The sequence below is a fragment of the Cavia porcellus genome, unplaced genomic scaffold, assembly GCF_034190915.1.
Source record: "Cavia porcellus strain 051 isolate PalLab524CR breed Dunkin Hartley unplaced genomic scaffold, mCavPor4.1 scaffold_24, whole genome shotgun sequence".
Taxonomy (NCBI): Eukaryota; Metazoa; Chordata; class Mammalia; order Rodentia; family Caviidae; genus Cavia; species Cavia porcellus.
The window spans coordinates 3,985,722-4,006,215 of NW_026947507.1; positions in this window are offsets into that span (position 1 = coordinate 3,985,722).

The window sequence follows — 20,494 nt, forward strand, 5'->3', positions numbered from 1 at the left end:
TATTTTTCCTCTAAAGGCCCTGTACTAAAAATTCAAAGACATTGTCAAATATTTAAAATTTCAGTGAGTAGCTGAAAGAGAAATATTGAATTCCGAAATAGTGCTTCAGATTAAATATTTTGTTTTCATTTTGAAAGAAAAATAAAGGCTGCTTTAGAGATAACCTATAATTCAGATCTCAATGTGGTTTTTAGTAAAGAGAGCATTTGTCAATCAGTTACTGAAGATTGTGTGAGATAAAGTTACTATTTTTACAAATAGCATTTGCAACTTATACCCAAACAATAGTTCATGAAGCTATCAAACCATCCCTAAATATTCACTAGAACTTAGAGTTCTTAAAGCTATTTTGCAAGGGATAATACTATTTGTCTGGGAAAAGAAGCATTACAAGCAAATAAGTTCAGTATTTCATGATAATTTGTGTCCCAAATAAACGAGTAATACAGCAAAATGTTTTCACTCAATACTAAATCTAAAAGATTGTTAAAAATTATTCATATTCTAGTCTGCCTCAGTTGAGACTAAAATGTAGTAACACTATTTGCTGTAATTTGTGTCCTTATGAGTTAAGGTTATATACTTATTGCCATTTTGGTATACTATCTATGAAATGCCAGACACATTCTCACAGTGGAATGTCTATGCTTCAAAAGTACATCAACAAAGGAATAGATTTTGGAAACGGTTTACTAATACTGTAGTTATAAATAATATGCCCTAAGAGGTTACAAGGGTTCCCAAAGCCTGGATTGTGGATCAGAAATGATGAGTAAATGAAGTTTCACCTGTGCTTACAGCTGATCCCCACTAATGCCACTAGTGCCTGTTTAGTGTCACATCATGGGAAGCATTGAATTTTACAAGAATATCAGCCCTATCATGAACTGTGCATGTGAGCTGATCTGTGTTGTGAATTTCTGAGAATCTAATGCCAGTTGAGCTGAGGTGGAGGTAAGGTTGTATGTTAGTTACTTTTCTGTCTCTGATTTTGTCCTCAAAGTAATGTCTTTCACTTTTGCAGCTTTGAGGCTACGAAAAGTGGAGACTTGCTTCTTCCTGTGGTGCTCTCATGACACCTTTTATATTTTCTAGTGCCTTCTCAGCAATCAAGACCTCCTCAGCTCTATCTTTACTGTCCACAGCTGTACTGGAGCTTCATTTTTGTTCAAACTGACATTTTAAATAATTCTAAATAATTCGTTCACAACATGAATCCAACTAGAAGCACCCAACCATAGCTATGGCACAGCTTCAACATTCAAATGCCTTTGCTATTCTTATGAGGTCTGGCCAGAATCTCTTATACAGAACAACCTAACGTCTTGCAGTCCTACTCTTCCAGGAGATATATCCAAATCTTTCCTATTTCTTCCCAAATGCCATTCCCAAAGGCTCTTGAGTCACATGGTCAGGTATAGTCACAGCAATGGCCACATTTCTCTGTTATCAAATTCTGTGTTGGTTAATTTTCTCTCATTACTTTGACAAAATACCAAAAACCCAAACTTATAGAATGAAAGGCTTATTTAGGTCACAGTTTTTTGAAATTTTCAGTCCATAATCAGCTGGCTCCAAGGCAGGATAGCATGGTGAGGGGTAACAGTTCAAGGCAGCAGAAGTCAATTATAGTAACAAGATCAAAAGGGCAAAACAAACCACTTCTCCTCCCTTATATTGCATGTAGCCTATGCATTGACACCATCTCTGTGCCCCCCTCTTGCATAGGCTCAGGGGTTTCCAAAATGAGTGCGCTGACCTCATTCTGAATCACTTAGTTATACTGCTAATCTTCTCACGGTGACACACTACATCAATAATCACAGGTGCTGACTAGGTCTTTTGCAAAGGGGAAGTCCATGAAATAGAGGGAGAGGAGAAGGTGAGGGGGGAAAGGCAATAAAAAAGGTAAGATATAGTATGTATGTGCATCCATTCTGCATGATGTATGCAATCATTTGTACTGTAAACAAATACTAATAAAAATAAAAGAGAATGTAATTATTTTTGTATTGCAAATCTACTACTAATCTACTAATAAAAAAGAAAGAATCACTTTTCTCAGTCAGTGAAAAAAAGTTTGTTCTGTGAAACTGGTCCCTGATGCCAAACAAGTTTGAGACTGCTACCTAAAACATTCAATATGTTGGGTTCTTATACCCAAAGCAAAGAATAGACAAAGAATTGAGAGTATGTTCCTGAATGGCCATGATATCATATAAATTAATTCTCAAAGGAATAAACTGGAATGGAATTTCTTACCTGTCTTTATTCATAACACCAGAATACCTAAGAATTCAGTTTCCTATGTGGGAAAGCAAAGAAGTCTTTCACATCATTCTGTATCCCAAGTACCTGACCAGACACTAATTTTCCTAAATTGCATCCTAAAAGGAGGATGACCCCAGTGTTACATCCAAAAGGTAAAATCCTCTGGACAACCAAAGTTGAATACTGAAAAGAAGGAGGGCCATGAGTGCAGATTATGTGAGAAAGACCAGTAATGGAAAGTTGGTTGTTGAGAGTTGACCATCTCTCAGAAGGCACTTGGTCACTAAACTTCAATGAAAGGTCAGATCTGAGAATGAGCAATAAAAGGGTTAATAGTGCTTTTAAGTTGAGGTTATAGTAATGGAAAATGAAGAGAGGAGGACCAGTTTGCCTTAGTGAATATGCAAACAGTTTTTTACTTTGAGGCTCAAAAGAGAAACTAAGTCTTGATTTCTTAATAATTTGAGCATGCACAATTGCTTTGCTTAGGAGGGACAGTTGATTTCAAAATAAATGTCAGTTTATTTGAAAGAGCTTTAGAGGAAGCCACTAACAAGCTTTCCAGCACTCCTGTATCCTCTACATTGTGGCTCTGTGTATTCCAAATTGGGTTATGACTGGATAGCAACTTCTGATCCAGTATCCTGCTTGATTTTCACACTAAGTTACAGAGTCAAATGTTTGTCTCATCAAAACCCTAACAGTGGCAGTGACATGTTTGAAATGACACTGAATGTCTTCCTTTCTCTTGAGCTTCTTGGATAACTTTCAAGTGCATGGGGTCAAATATAATGAGCATGGCTGACACCTGAGAAACTAAGAGAACATTATTCTCCACACTGAGCCAAAAAGGCACAAAAGCTATTTTTTTTTCAATTTCCTTAGTATGTTCTTAAATTGTGAGAGTTGGAGCAAATACAGAATTAGAATAGAGTCTTTCTATAGAATACAATACTTTTGGAAAATAAAAGACTTTGGGTTTTATATTTTTAGGTCTAAAAAATAGAAGGAACAGTAAGAAAGAATCATACTTAAAAATATAATCTGGACGAATTAATTGTAGTAGATTTTTATTGAGTGTGTGTTTTATGAAAACTTGATTAGATCATGGACCAACTTGAGCTTTAAAATAAGAACAAATTGTAATACAGTACTGTTTAAAATATTTGATATTTGCAGCTTAAGACGGAAGAGAGAAATACTATTACCAAACATGTGGCTCTCACTTCCTTTAGAGTGTGGCATGCCAGGTATAGGCTTCTCAGTCAAGAATGCATATTCAGAATGCATTGTTGCCAAATGGTGTGGTCATAGGATGCAATTCTAGCCTCAAAATGTGAAAAGAGATGATACATCTGCTGGCTTATTACTACTTCTGGCCTGGAGTATGAACACTCTAGTGGCATAGAGATACAACAATCGCCTTAATGTGTTTTTCAATGAGTATAGTGGAGCTATTGGGAGAAAAGCTGAGCTCCATTATCACAGGAGCAGAAGTTTAAACTGTGAGAATGGATAGATAAAACCAGCCTGGCAAGAAGTACAGGATGGTGTAGACATGGCATAAAGATGAAATAAGGAAAAAAAGTGCGTGAGGGATAAGAGTGGTAAAATAAAAACACTCAATTGACTTAGAAATGATCAATGATTCTTCTTACATACCAGAAAAATTGGTCAGAGAACTGGAAGAAATGATGTTATTGTAGTAACAAACGAATAGACAATTAGAAGAGGTCAATGAATGCTTTATTCTCACCACAAAAACAGGGACAAAAAAGGGTCCATCCGTTTTCAAACGTTTCAGCTATTGAGAGAACAACTTATGCAGGAAATGATGGTAAAATCCTCATTAAACTTAAAAAAAATAAGGAGGTGACATATAAAGTAGACATTTTAAAGATGGTTGAAGAATGGAGACTCTAGGTGCCAGGAAATCCATTTCTGTGTCACCGGGTAGCAGGGCTTTGTGTTGCCTCCGACCTCCCGGAGGCCCACCACACAGCATGGCCCTTCCAGCTGCCCTGCCACCCGGCCCTGCCATGCCAGCCTTACACGGGCCTTTGCAGAAAGGAGTACTGACTGGGTCCAGGAGGAACTCGGAGGCATAATTACAGTTTAAGAGAAAGAACTCTTTAGCAAAACATTAGGAATGAAGGGTGTGAGATTTAGTACTGCAGGCTTATCTTGGGACTAGTAAGAGAAGGAATTATGGTGAAAGAAAGGTGTGTGTCCTTGGATGACAAGAATTCAGAACGACTGTTAATATTAGCAAAGTTTTTGTTAGAGGCATAAGCTGAATCACGGCCACAGTCTCCTTCTTGTCGTCATGTATTATAACATCGTATCGGCTGCTGTGAAAGCCAGGTTGTAGGTTGTGTCATAGGCATCAAATTTGGTTAATTGGCCAAGAATAGTTAATGTAGTATTTATCTTCTAAGAACATAAGAAACATAATAACAAACATGACGTCATGCCAGTCAGTTTGCCTTTCAGAGATTATGATACAGAAAATTTTACTAAAGTTCAGTTGATTAAAATGTATGTCTTTAGGAAATTAAGATAGACTTTAAAATATTTATCATATTATTACTTAATTGCTAAATGAATCTGAGAGACTTAAAGTAGCAAGTAAGCAAATCAATTTATATTCTATGGTTTCTATATGTCACCATTTGATATCAAATTCATCTTAAACCTAAAAATTAAAACTCATTGAGGAAGGACAATAGGAATTTCTTTATAATGTATCCAAAGATTTCAGGAATAAATGTACTTGATATATATATATATATATATATATATATATATATATATGTGTGTGTGTGTGTGTGTTGTATATACAGCATACAATATGCTCAATGGAAGAATTATGATAGATAGTAAAGGTCTTTTGAAAATTCCAAAGTGTCAGAACAAAACAATTATTTTATTATAATAAAATAAATTCTATGATTTTTTTGCTTTTCTCTCTGAACGGTAAATAGTTCTACACACATTCTTTAATTATGTCAAGCAATATAAACATTTACCTCAAATATTCATTACTCATTAATTATTAACTATCATCCCAACCTCAGAAATCGATCATCTAGCTGGGCACGGTGTCTCACGCCTATAATCCCAGCCCTCGGGAGGCTGAGGTAGGAGAATGGTTGCGAGCTCGAGACCAGCCTCGGCTACAAAATGAGCTCAAGGCTAGCCTGAACTGCATAGCGAGACCCTGTCTCAAAAAAAAAAAAAAAAAAAAAAAAAAAAATCAATCATCTAAATTAAAAGTTTCTTTATAAACTTTCCAGGTAAATTTTAATTATTAATATTTTATATTCAAATTAAAGTACTAAACAACTTAGAATATTTTGAAAAAGTATAAGTCTAGAGCACCTTGTGATCATAGTTTCTATTTTCTGTCCTGAATATTAAATTACCAGGAACACCAGATGTACTAATTAATTATAAGCATTGTGCAGTGACTATGTTAGAGTAATCCTACAAGCTTCACTCTCACCAGTCAGTAAGGTATACAGTTATTTAACAAGAATCTCTGTTAAGCTAAGGATCACTTTGACTCAATTTGTACTGTGGAGGCAAGAAATGTTTTCTATTAAATGAGAGTCACCCAAAGCAGGGTTTTCATAGAAGGAGAGGGTTTTTCTTTTCTTTTTTTTTTTTGGTATATACTCAACTCTGATGAAAACAATCTTCTTTCATTTTTCTTGAAAAAAATACTATAGCTGTCTAGCAAGCCCTTTAGAACACACCCTTAGTATATCTGAAGATGTACAATTGAAAATATATATATACAATTTGAAATATATTCATATGTTATTTGCAAGATATTTTAGTGGCATCCTGTTTTTTCTATGAAACATTTTCTCAGCAGCAAGCATGTCCTCTACTGTGTTTCCCTTTTCTATGATGCCTGGCAGAATATTGGGCAAATAGACAAGGATTTGTTTTTTTCCGAACTTCATATCAAAGTCTGTGATACGCACTATAGAAAACTAGTATAGTACTACTTCCGTGATTATTTCAAGGCTTTCTAAAATGGACTGATGATAGGGTAAGGGGAGACAGGAGGGCTGGGAGGGAAGGGGAGATAAAAATAATTAAGGTGAGCTGTGTATATCCCTCATTCCTCACGATGAATTAAATTTTTATGTAGTGAAAACACATACTAATGAAAAGGAGACTAAAATGGTTTTAAAATAAAATGAACTAATGACAGTATTATCTGTTCTCCATATTTATATGATGAAATTTAACAAATCTTTCTGTATCTCATTTTGAAAGAGTAAAAGATGCATGCAGGTGTGCAATTAAATTACAGATGGCATTTTGATGCCAGTTTATTTTATATTCCAGAGTAGATTTCAGAATTAAATAAGCAATAATATTTTATTTATTTAACATTTTAAAAGTGTTTAGAAAATACTTTTGCATACCTAAATTATCCAAAATGTACATAATTTATAGACTACACTTGCTAACAGCATAAAGATGGCTTTGATTTAATGTAACAGACATTTTTATAACAAATTCACTGGCATATTTGCAATAACCAAAGCCATTCATTTTATGTCCAGATGGTATCTAGGGTTTCCAGAGCATAGCTAGTGGTTTGAAATTTTCTAAAGAAAATTTCACATCCTGACGTTCTAGAAGTAGTTCTAAAGAATATTAAAGAGAGGTCCACATTGATTTCAGAAGTGTTAGAATCCAGCTACTAATGTCCAAAAAGAGAAACTGGCTACTGCAATCCTCTTGACTTCTATTTAGCATAAAGCATACTTAGCTTGTGATGATTTGAAAAAAAGTTGGAGTGGGTGACATCCAATATCTACTTAAAAATTATTGTTGATGATTTCTCTTAAGATTACACTTAAAAAAGGAAGTGAGAAATTATAAATCAGAGAGGAAGTTGACATTTTTATTACAGTGTTCAGAACTTGGGTTACTATAGATACATTTAAATTATGTGATTACAGCAATTAAGTGTGGACCAGGCAGAGCATGTCTAGTACATTATATGTCAAATGAATGTATTAATAATCACCCAAGAATTTTAAATGCCATATCTGACTCTTTACGTATATAAAGTTGGTGTCTAACTTTATATTAGTGGAACTTATGATAATCAAAGAAAACCATTAAAATACTTCAAATGATTACATAAGACAGATGATCTTCCACATTAGTGTTACCTTATCTTGGACTTATGATAGTTGTATCTCAGTAAGTTGTAAATCTTGTAAGTTGAAAATACACAAACACTAATAGAGACTTCTCTGTTGAAATACAAACAGCAAATAAATATACGAAAAATGTTTAATGTCACTGGTTATTCTAGAAATACAGATTAGAACAATGCTGATTTCCACCTCACCCCAGAAAGAATGGCTCTGATCGAGAAATCAAGTACTAATAAATGCTGGCAGAGCTGTAGGGAAAAAAAGGGTCCTTTTTCCACCATTGGTGAAAGCATAGATTCGTGCAACCACTGTATAAATGAGTGTGGAGATTCCTCAGAAAACTAGGGCCAGAGTCCCATTTGACCAAGTTTCCATGGAATCAGATTAAAGCTCTGTAGCTCGTTAGTAGAAAGTTATGGGTTTGAAGCTTGTTTCTGTCACTTTCAGCTGTGCACATGGAGATGTTTCCCACTTCTCTTTTCTTGCTACTTGGAAACGTGCCATGATATAGCTTTGAAGACTAAGTACAATTTAGCACCTTTGTGGATTAAGAATTTAAAACAAATTAACTGTTTATATATACTTTTGTTATTGAGTTTCAGACTTCTCTCCTTTTTGCTCTAATCTGGCATTTAATTTGTTGTTATGTCATTTATCTCTTTTAGTGTTGTTAAAATCACAAAACAATTTGCTTTTTGTTTTTTTTTTCTTTTTAGAGTCCCCTTTATTAAGAAAATTAAAGGAGCATTAACTCATACTCCACACTCAGAAAATGTAACACAACTCAAAGAGCGTGGTGTCATCCAGTGTCATGGTCAGTGATTTCACCACAGTCCAATTATTAAAAGAACAGAAGACAATAAAAACCAGGGTCTTGATACACTGATATATCACTGTCAAATAGCATGTGGAGAACCATAGCAATAAGGTGATTAAAATCAGAACAAATTGAACTCTATTAAAATGTGTTGCCTAAAACTTGTCAGCATTTATTATTTTTTATGTAGACAGCATCATATGTCAAAAAATATAGTTTTGTCAGGAAGTAGGTTTGAATCCTTTCCATGGAACATACTAGTACCAGCCCTAAACAGAGTATATTTGTGCTTTCATAACTGGCTCAAATTGCCTTCTCTGTGACTTCATGAGGGACTAAGTTGTACCCTTGCCTTGCAGCATATTAGTAATGACTAAGAGAACAAAACCCTCACTGCCTTGAGAGATTGGGAGAAATGAATGAGACCAAAATAGGACCAGTTAGTCTTTCCTAAGATTGTTATGTAGGTTTCAAGGAAAGAGAAGTTGACTTTCTTCTTCATGAGTAGGGAAGACCCAGTGGTGGTAATCCTTATCCCTGAGGAACACCCTCAACTAGCACCAAGAAGACAGGTAGTGACTGTAAGAGATAAAGCCTACCAAGTGCTAAGAGTACAGGAATATGTCCAGAGAATTTCAGGTTGTGAAAAAGTTAGAAAATGGCAGTGGAGGGAGAGAGAGAGAGAGAGAGAGAGAGAGAGAGAGAGAGAGAGAGAGACAAAGACAGAGACAGACAGACACAGAGAGAGAAACAGAGAGAGATAGAGAGAGAGAGAGAGAGAGAGAGAGAGAGAGAGAGAAACAGAGAGAGACAGAGAGAAGGAGAGAGAGAGACAGAGGCAGAGACAGGCACAAGGGGAGACCGAAAAGCAATGAAATGCACGGATTTTAATAACACTGATAGTTCAAGTCTTTGAATGTTTGCACTTGGCTCACTGTAATTATCACGGGGTTCCATTAACTCTTAGACATGACCTGACTTGGGCAATAGTTTTCTCCCAACTTCTAACTTAGTGTCTGCGTCTTATGCAAAGTGAATTGATTATTAGCTTCTGCACTGGTTGGGATTAGTTTTAGGAAGATTGTAGGAGAATTTACAAAGATGAGTGGCATGAAATTTTGTATTTTTATTAAAATTGCTATACATTTCCAAGTGTGAGGTACTAGCAAAATTGTGAAAATTGAACAGAAATGTTCCACTAGGTAAAGCAAAATTAACAAAGAAGAATACACTTACCACTGCCCAGACACGAAGCTAAGTTATATGCTTGCCAGCCTTACACAAACACCTTTATGCTTCATGAGACGGGAGAGGTACTGTAAGGCATATTTCTGAAGATATTGTATGTGTTAGCATTTTCTAACACCTTAAAAAACAATCACAGTACATTATCATGTTTGAAAGAATGATACCCTGACATTTTCAGGCATGCTTTATAGAAAATGATGGCATTACGTAATCCACCCCAATAAGTACATATACCGTGAAAATCTATTAGGTTACGTGCTTAAGCAAGTGAGTGCTTAAAAAACTCAAACATATGTGAATAGGTATCAGTACAAGTCATCTATGGATTAAAAATCCACATCTGTTGCTCTTTATTATCAGAAAATTGCCATTTTTTTAATTTAGTAGTAAATGGAATACAATTTTGTACAATTAACATAGTTGTGCAGTCTTAACATGATGTAAGGAGAGACAGTACATAATTTTACCTGAATCTCCAAGAGATGAATTTTCAGACAAGGAAGAAAATAGAGTTTATAAATGCAACTGCCCACTTCAAGGCCTTTCTGTGTGCTGGTGAACTGCAGGCACAGTTTCTGGGTGATAAATGCTAATTTCAAAGCACATGTATTTCAAAACAGATTTGCCATTTATGAATTCTGAATGTTCTCTCCCCAATTATGAAATCAAATGACTAAAAGTTTTCTCCTTATAATTCGTTAATTTTCTTTCAATTGTAATACATTTTGTAAATTCTCACTTCTTTTTTAACTTTCTTTAAATTGCATGAATAAGCAGTACTCATTTTAAATACCTGCCCATGGGAAACATCCATTTAAAAAGAAGCTTAAAACTTAAAACAACACATGAAAGTTATGTTAGGGACCTGCATTAGTCAGTTTTCTGTTATAACAAATACTTAAAATAAATCAATTTTTAAAAGAGGTGAAATTAAATTTCACTCACAGCTCCTAGGGCCCTGGCTCGATTGCTTTGAGGCCTGTCATGGTGCTGAACGTCGTGGTAGAAATGCATGAAGTAAGAGTCGGTCACCCCATGGGAGCCAAGAACCAGACACTGATGTCCCAGTGTCCTCATCAGGGTCTCTGGTGACCCCACTTTTTCTCACTAGGCCACATCTCCTAAAGCTCATGCCACCTCTCAATTGTGTCAGATACGCGTAATTTGGGGATCCCTTAAGCAAATCACAGAGCACCCTTACTGCCAGATACTCTGGTCTCTGATTTCTTAGTTCAAACAGATGGAGGGGACTTGTGTAGCAATCTTCACTTCAGATTAATTCAGCTCTGCTTCCATTAGTGTGGGGCAGGGTGGGCACAACGGACAGAGCAGTAAATATGAGCCATTATACTCATTCTGGTCATATAAAAGTCAACACCATGTTTTGTCCAGAGGGACAAATTCTCATCCTAATTCCCTGTTATTCATATCACTATATTATTGCAGTTGTCCTTATGCAATTATTCAGCTATTTGGATGGTTGGCAGTAAGATAAGTTAGCTATGAACGGAACATATTTAATTGCTTTTTTCTGTCACAGGAAAAACTGATTGTCATCAGGGGAAATTAGACTTTCAAGAGCAATAATGGAAGAAGGAAAGGAATAGCCTTTGTCAGAATTTTCCCAAATAAACATGAAAAACTGAGCTGGCTGTTATGTGAATGTTAAATATTAAATGAGTCGAGGTGAGATCATTATCTTTTAATAAAAGAAATTGGTAGTCATATGCATTTGACAGATGGTGTGTTGACTTGGCACCACCCAAGTGAGGCTTGCTCATTCCCAGCAGAGTTATGAGCCAGGCATTCTAGGATCTGATCAGCATATTCCTATACCTCACCTAAAATGTACCCAGAGCACACATTTTAGTGCAAAGAACTCTCTTGTCTTTGGGAAAAAAAAATCACTGCAAAGTCTATTTAATTTGATTTTCATTTCCCACATCCAAATTAATTCTTAAATCCATCATATATGATCATCCATCTAGATGCCTTATACTACTATACTGCCCATCTCAAGAAGAATTGGCAAGCAGAGAAAACGGTGAAAAAAATATATATAAATCTCTCACTTAGGGAAGAAAACTAATCATGAGCAAAAAAATGCCAAATGTTTTCAAATTGGTATTTACCTTGCTGTATACTGAGATATGGACAAGTAGTATTCTGTTTCTCTTAACTTTAGTATCTCTGCAAAAAGGTATAAGCAACATATGTTTGTCCTGCTCAACAACGGTTTATCTGGAAATTCTCTGAATCTTGTACATGGTTTATTTTCTACATAAAATAATTTTTTTGGTTAAAATATGTCATTGTCAGGATCTGTGTCTCTGGGAGGGAAGAATTATGCTAGGGTAGTCTATATTTGGACATATTTCTTCCACTAATCCCACTCATTTCTCTTTATTACTATCCTAGAAAGGAAGTGTTGCAAATTCTAAACAGTGATTCACAAAAGAAGGCAGCACTGCACACAATTTACCTTTAATCTTCCTTGTTACTGTTTAAACTTTAAATGTCTCCCTGCCCAAAGCCTGACTTGTTTATAAGATGATTGTATTATGAGTACTCCACTCATCAGTGATTCATGCCTTGATGGGTGAAAGGGCCTGACTGGAACTGGGCTGCTGGGTGTGTGTGCCTTGGAAGTGTGTATTACTGACCTTGGCTTCTCATTTCCTGTGCTTCCAAAGAGCTATGGGATGAGCAGTTGTCCTCTGTCATGTGCTTCCAACATGCTGTTTGTGCTTCAGAGTTGGGTGATTTTGGATTGAGCCCACTGGAAACTACAAGCCAAATAAATCCTCCTTTAAATTGCAGGTTAGGGAACATAGCTAATATCTCCCTTTTGTTCTGAGAGTGAACAGATCACAGAGAACATGCATTCAGCTGGATTTGTGGTTTTATTCCACTGGAAAGAATTGCAGAGTAGCCAATTCTGGTGTTGTTTGGCTTTAAGCATATGGTTTTTGGGAAATCCAATTACGTGCGAACATATGCTTTTTCTCCAATATGTGCTTTTCCAATAATCAAAGTGATATTTTTGCCCTTGCAGGCTTACCATTTTGTCTTTTTAAAACTGGGATAGAACTTGAGTAGGAAACCAGGTTATGCTGAATAAGAACTGTTCCACATACCACTCTTTCCCTTATAATAATAATGAAACCATGCGGTGACTCTTGCTAATATAAAAGACACAGAAACTGAAGTATTAGGCTTATCAGGGGCAAAAAGATGTATGTGTCATTCTGACCGACTTATACACAAATTTGGGTACATATGACTAAATGGTTTTGCTGATTCCACTTGTAATGCAATGCACCACAGAAAAGGAAATCCACCAGCCTGGTCTCTAACCTGTCCTGGCCTGTCTAGATAGGAGAGGTGAGTAGTATGCAACATGCTTGTTTATACCCAAAAGATATCAGCGGATTGATCAGATTTCAAGAAGGAAATGAACAGTTACCTCATTTCCAACTTTCCTGGGCTATAATTTTCACAGCATATTCAGCAATACCAATAAAGATGACCAATAAAGATCAACTTTCTCAAATTTACTAAAACTATTCCAAACCTCTCCTAACCAAAATTCATGCATTCATCAATGCACTCACATAAGATTATAAATTTTACTTGTATGTTCCGGACATCATCCACAAAGCTCTGAACAGAATCTACAAAATGCAAGTATTTTCTCATAGAGCCAAAATATTGGCAGTTTTGAAATTCCATAGCTTTTGCCTTTTTAAAAAATATTCTGAGGCTCCATCTTTGAGTTAATAAATTTATACCTATGTATATCCAGTATGCTCAATAAATAATGAATACACATGAATGTACATAATTGCATTGAACTATGATACACAGTTTACATTTTTTGGGATTGTGGGTGTTAATGTGATTCCTAGGGAACTATGAAATCTGCAGAAAATGATATAGGAGTATATTCACAACCTTATATGCATGCTATGTAGTTAACAGAAGTGAAAATATGTGATATAAATAAATCCAGTTCTCTGATTTTTGTGGATTTTACATGAAATATTGATACTGTTGAAAAAAGAAATACATTTAATTGAACAAACAAAAACAGAATAGTACATTAATGCATTTTAATTATAACCAACAGTAAAGGGTATCACCCTTTAAGACTCTAATCTTAAAATCATAAGATCTTTGATATGGCTCAGTTCAACTTGTTTTTAAATCCCAATCCATTTTGATTCTTAATTTTTTTTTTAAATTTTATTTAAGGAGAAAAAGAAAAAAAAGCAGAAAAAGGGTACAAGTTATACAGAATTTCAGGGAAAAAAAAGCTGTAAAATCACTAGTTAATGGATTACATATTGTCATCTTAGAAATATTTGTTCAAGTTACAAAATTAAAGCATATAAAGCGGACATTCAAACAGTGAGACTGCAAACAGTTCTGTTCAATGATCCAACAGAACTCAGTAATATCATTGTCTATCTTATACACTTAAATACACATGCAGTTATATCGTTTAGAGCACTTTCTTTTCCTCTCTTTTGTACGATGACTATTATACATTTTGGGTTTTATTACTCCCACAGTTCTTATTACTTTTTTGGAAGAGAGTTTTAACAGTAATACAGAGCTGTAATCTCTAGCTCACAAAAGTGTACAGCAGAAAATGGAGTCTGTGCTTTCTTTCATTGCTGACTTTGCTATACAGTGATAGGTTCCTGTCAAAGAAAGCCATGCTTCTTCAATATTCACACTTGAATTTATGTCTTAACATTTGCTTTGTCCTGCAGTGAGTGAGGTCATATTTGGCAAGATCTAGGCCACTGATGGCTTCGTCAGCAAGAAAACGATTATGAATCAATATTTCAGTGTTAAAGTTGCCTGAAGCAAAATGACATTTGAAACCACTCTGCACTGTGTCCAAATATTTGAAGATTTCTGCCTACAGTTGAAGGGATGATGTTTTTGTCTTTAAACTCTGTGGAGCTCTCGAATGTTTTGGTGAAGTTATATCCTGCATTCTTTTGGAAAACGGCAGATGAGCCAAACTCATGATTTTCTACAGCATAAATGATGCTGTCTCTAAGACCCTGAAGCAAGAACCAAGAGATTTATTTCACTTACGAGGTCACTTATGCCCATCAAGTTTGGAAAATCATATTGGTAAAACCTCCCCTGAAAATATTTTTCAAAGTATCTTTCTTTTTCAAAAGAGAGTAAAGATTTTTTCTAAATTTAGCAGTAAATGTCTAAATAGTTCGTCTCTCAAAAGTCAATATATTCTTTGCAAAAGAATATGTTGCACTATATTTAGTGTTTGCTTCACAGAGAAACTTCTCAAAAATGATAAAAATTCAAAGTTCAGTCAGATGAATTGACAGCTAGTCTACCAATATACTATGGTACGATTTTTTTCCTAGAGATGTCTTAAGAATGCCAGTGAATGCTGGTACAGAAATCACATCATATTTCTGTAAAAAAGTGAAACGTAAGGCCAATATAACGTAAGGCCAATGACTTTCAAATCCAAATATTTTCATTGGTCTATTTCTGGATTTTAAGGATAGTTTTTAAAGCAATAAAAAGCAGTATAAAATAGCATATATTCATATAAAGCTATGTACACAAATACACACACACTCAGATGTACTGCTAGGATCCATGATCTACATTTGGCATACAAATAAGCAATACTAAGACTGGAGATGTTATACACACTGACTTTTGTGCCTAGACATAAGGTCTAGATTATTTCTTCCTACTCTCTTAGTTATAATAATATCACACTACCTGCCTTCATGTATTCTAATTTTTCTTTACGTATAAGAACAGTATTAATGAAAGTATCTTATAAGCTAATTATTTTATTTTAATGATGGCAACAATAATAATATAACAATTTTCACATTAGATTTAGGCTTACCAAATGCCACAGATAAAGAAGAACTGGAAAGAAAGATAACTGAAAATTATGAGAAGATGCACAGTCACGTGTGCAGTCATCATGCACAGAGATTTTAATTCTTATTTATTTTCAGAGATTTTAATTGTAAGTTTTTTACTTTAGCAAATGGAATCTTTTACTTGAGAGAATTAAAAAAATCTCTCACCTCAGCATTAATTATAAATTCTGAATGTACTGAACATATGTTTTAATGTAGTTTTTATTTGTAATATCAGAATGTAAATATAGCAAGCAACCTACAGGGAAACAAAAATCATGTTTTCAGATGCATGTTTTTAACGTGTAAGCACACGAATCTAAGCATCATTTCAGTAAAGTTTATAATCATAACTTGACAATTATAATTACGTATCAACCTAACTGACTTGGGAGCCATCCATGTGATCACAAGAGCAGACTTGTGAGCGTGTCTGGGTGCTCCGTGGAGGCCCGACTCTGAGGTCTGTGTCTGCCTCCTCTCCTCTGCCTCTGGCAGCTTCCCTGCCCTACCTCCTTGCCATCGTGATCTACGGAACTTTGCCCCACTTTTCCTCCAGATAACGATTGACTGAATCTCTTAAAACTATAAGCCAAGTTAACTTTCTTCCCTTTTCAATTGTGACAGTCAGGTCTTTTGTCTCAGTAACAAAGAAAATGACTAATAAAATAATCAAAGTCAGTTATATAATTTAATACTTTTCTAGTCATAAACATAGGAAAATTTTTATTTCAAAAGCCTAAACCTGATAGAGTTATGCCTTCTAATACTTAATGTTCCTAGACGTTTTTCCAACCAAGAACACTTGATTTTATTTCTTTCTACCTCAATTATTTATCTAAATATTCCATTTTCATTATTCTATCTAATCTTCCTTCTATAATGAATGGAAAATACATATAAGTTGCCTCAATAAAGATTAATAAAATTTGCAGAGGATATAGTTAAGATGGGGAAGAATAGATAGATAAGTATCTAATATTACACACTTAGTAATCTAATCTTCAAAACTAGGCAGTTGCTTTGCTTGAAAATGAAAGTTACGTCTTTAAGACTTAATTCCTTGATTTTGCTTTTCTCTACTTATTCATTCTCGACTCCAAAGAAATATTTATCATATGGTGCAATGTTCCCTTTGCTCAAACAGTTGTTGTTGTTCATGTCTTAGATTACCTTCCCCCCAAAGTAAATACTACCAAACTTTTATTCTTTTCTAATATCCTCTTATTTTATCATAAATTTCATTATTGATCTTACTTATAATGACTTACTTATTGTTTGATAGCTCCCCTAGACTTTCACAAAGACTAAAAGAATTTCTGTCCACTTGCTTTCCCTTATTCAATATGCAATAATTTCCTAGTATGAATAATACTTACTTGAGGTGTATTTTTTGAATACAGCATGTGTGGACATTGATATACTGATATAGTGCATGCACTTACACTGAATATACACACTATACTGGAGTGCTGTATCATGTCAAGCATTGACTCTTAGAAGATAAAATGAAGGGAGGTTTGACAGATCCAGGAAGATTGGTTGGTACAGTGGGGTGGTATAGCTATGGGAACTTTTCTGGCTCAGAAGGAACACTATTTAGCCAGGTCATAAATTTTTATTATTTATTCACAAAATATTCAGTAATGTACCAGTTGAAAAATAGCATGAAGCAATGGATAAAACATTCTGTCTTAACTTCCCCTTCCATAATGTATAATTCCAAAGCTCTTTCAATCGGAGCAGATTCAATCATCTGGGTTTATCTTGTGCAATAACCAAAAAAGCATAGTAACAGAGTGCAAGAATCAGATCAATTTGAAATTGCTTTGATTTTTATGATTTATTTACAAGGCAATTCTAATTTCTTACCTCCATGCTGGTATTTAATCCAGTGAGGATATCATGTGGGTGTAAACAATTTACTCTTTCTTGGAAAAATATTTGATTAAACATATTTTATAGTTAATTATGACACTCTTCTGTGTGTTGAACTATTTTAAAACTCATATTTCTTTCAAAATGATTCAAATAAAATTTGCTGAAGCTGCCCATGATTATTGGAACTTCCGTTCCGTGAAAGACACCAGTTGTGACCATACATTTTGTCTATCGCTGTATGAAGAAATGTCAATGTTTTTCTCCTGAAATAGGGGCATAGGCACCCATCAAATTCAGAGACAACTTTAAAAGACTTTCACAGGAGACATTTTTCTCTTAAAGATTTTAAGGAAATTATTTAATCCAAAATACTAGTATGTCTTTAAAATTTTTAAGAAGTATTTGCTGCTAAGTGACCTCTACCAGCTGGCATTTGTCTCTTTTGGCAGCCTGAATGATAGAACACCTTCCACATTTGATCCTTCACCATTTGCAAATATCGTTCCAATCACAAACAACATACACCTCACCTTCATGTGTATGTCCTCTATTTAATTTGTTTTGCTTGGAATTCTCACTCTTCAGGAACTTTTTCTCATTAAACCTTTTCTGATTCTCCAAAACAGTAGTCTTGCGTCCTCCAGACTGCAGAATCATTTTGTACAAATTTCATTCATATTACTTTGAAGGTGGTAATTGTTTCATATTTCCATCCCATCTACTAAAAAGCTTTGAAGGCACAGTTCATTATTAATCATCTATACTAGCAAATATAGTCACTGAACTTTCAGGGGGTGCAGCAATGAATATATGAAGAAATAATACTTAACCATAGTCTCTCTCCATCTGCTCTGGGGAATATGTATCATGAATTTTGTGAGGACCTACAACTACAGGTAGTAGTGAAGTGTTTTGACAGCTAGATTTTTCTTAACAGTATTATGGCATTATCATGTTGTACAAGAGTTAATCTTTCCTTATGTGTTTTATGTCCTGGTAGTTTTGCATCATGACTCTTGTGAGTTGAGGCCATTGTTGAGTAAGACAAGGTTTACATGAACTAAAGCACTGTGATACTGTGATGCTTTACCTGGTAATGAAAGCAGCTAGGAACTCACCAATAGCATGTATAGCACAGACTTCCCAGAGAAAATTATAACTCATACCCAAGGTGGAACAGAGAGGGAAGACTTGAGATTTCATCATGAAACGTTTAAAACTTATGAATATTTTTTCTGATGTTTTTATTTATATTGGTAATAAAATGACAGAAAATGAAATTGTACATTGATATTATTGTCCCCCCCCCTTTTTTGTACGGGACTTGAACTCAGAGCCTTCCACTTGCTAGGCAGACACTTATGCCATTGAGATGCATCCCTAGCTCCTCTTTTGTATTACAAATCACCAGCATTATGTAATTTTTAACACAAACTGCCAGTCCTTGTATATATCTTGATTTTGCTATTAATTCTTAAATAATACTACTATTTTTTAAATTCCTCTGTAGTTCATTGTTTTCAGATTAGTTTTATAAAGCTTTTTCTGCTAATTGAGAAGCATGCAGAGAAGTAAAATATAATGCAAATAGTAGATGTGCATTACAATATACTTTTATAAATTGGTCAACTTTGCATATGGTTCTGTTTACCCGTATGCAAAGCATTATGATGCATTATGTATAAAGATTTTTTCTGGCTCATCCATTAAAGGTAATTAAAACAAAAGCGGATTGTATTCTGCAGCTGCTTTTACCCTTAGGATCTTCTAAGAAAAAGAACAAGATGAGTTGCAGTATTTATAAAGTGTGTTGTCTGTTAGGGTTCTTAACTGAGGCTAACACTACCTTTTGCACAATCTTAATGAGATTTGATGTTTTATTTGTCTTCATTAGGAGGCAAATTAATGTTTGATTAAAAAAGAAAAGATTACTGCATCACTGGATTATTAAAAACAACTTTCCATATTTTAATTCTATAAACAAGACATAATTATAAATGACTAAGGCCTCAGGGCAATAATCTAACCCATTAAATAACTCGCTTCCATGGGGACAATGAAAAACATTCAAAATGGTAATTGAGATATTTTATAATTTTAATCTCATTAATTTTCTTTGCTGAAAATTACATCTTTTATTATAGTACTTAAATGCATAAAACTAGATTTTACTTTGTATTTTCTAAAACAACTTGTTTTAGAGAACAAAAGAGTAGCAGTGCAAATTTGTTTTAGGATTAATTTTTCCTTTTTTGGTTTTACTTTATAATACAGTAGAATAGTTTTAGCTGTGGAGAAAAATATGAAAAAAAGACAAAATCAAAATGATAATTACAGTACTATACAGTTATACAACAATAGAGAGCTATATAAAAGTAGCTGTCATGTAAGTAATATTAAAGTGATGTGTTGAAAATACATAATGAACAAAATGAAATAAATAAGGCTTTAAAAAGAGTTTATGGCTTGCAGAGTTGCCAACATCAGGAAGAGGAAGATGAAGTCTAAAACTGTTGTTTTCGCCACTGCTATTGGGATGGTGAGAGAGGGTGAGTATTAGTGAGCAGAAAGCCAATGAGTGAAACAGGAAGGGATGGATGTTTCTTTTTGTCTAATCACGAAGCACATGGATAGCTGGAAATCCTTGCAAACTTTTATCTCCTTGAGGTGATCATGGCTGGCTGTCTTGTAGAAATCACTTCACGAGCCTCAGACACCAGGAATGTTAATGTTAGGAAAGTGGGAGCGTATGCTAGGGTGAGGGTTTAACTCAAATGCTGAGCATTTAGAACTTCAGATATTCACTCCACAACTACTTCCCATCTAAGTTAATGTGATTCCTGGCTAGCAACAAAAACCAAATGCTACCTTTTAAAGCCTCTACAGCCTCCAGTATAAAAACTAGCACTGGGACCCTTATGGCTGCTTGGCAGTCAAGGCCAACTACAGTTTTGTGATTTTTTTTTGCCTCTTTGATCTACTTATCTTTTCCCTAGTCAAACTTACCATTGTTGAAAGACTAGCCTCTACTCTGGTTTGAAACTACTCTTTAATTTTTAGAAGTTTCTGAAGTGTCCCTGATGTTTGAATCATAAAAGATCTTAGGTAGATATTTTAGTTAAGCAATAAAAAACAAGTTCATAGTAATTTAAAGAAAA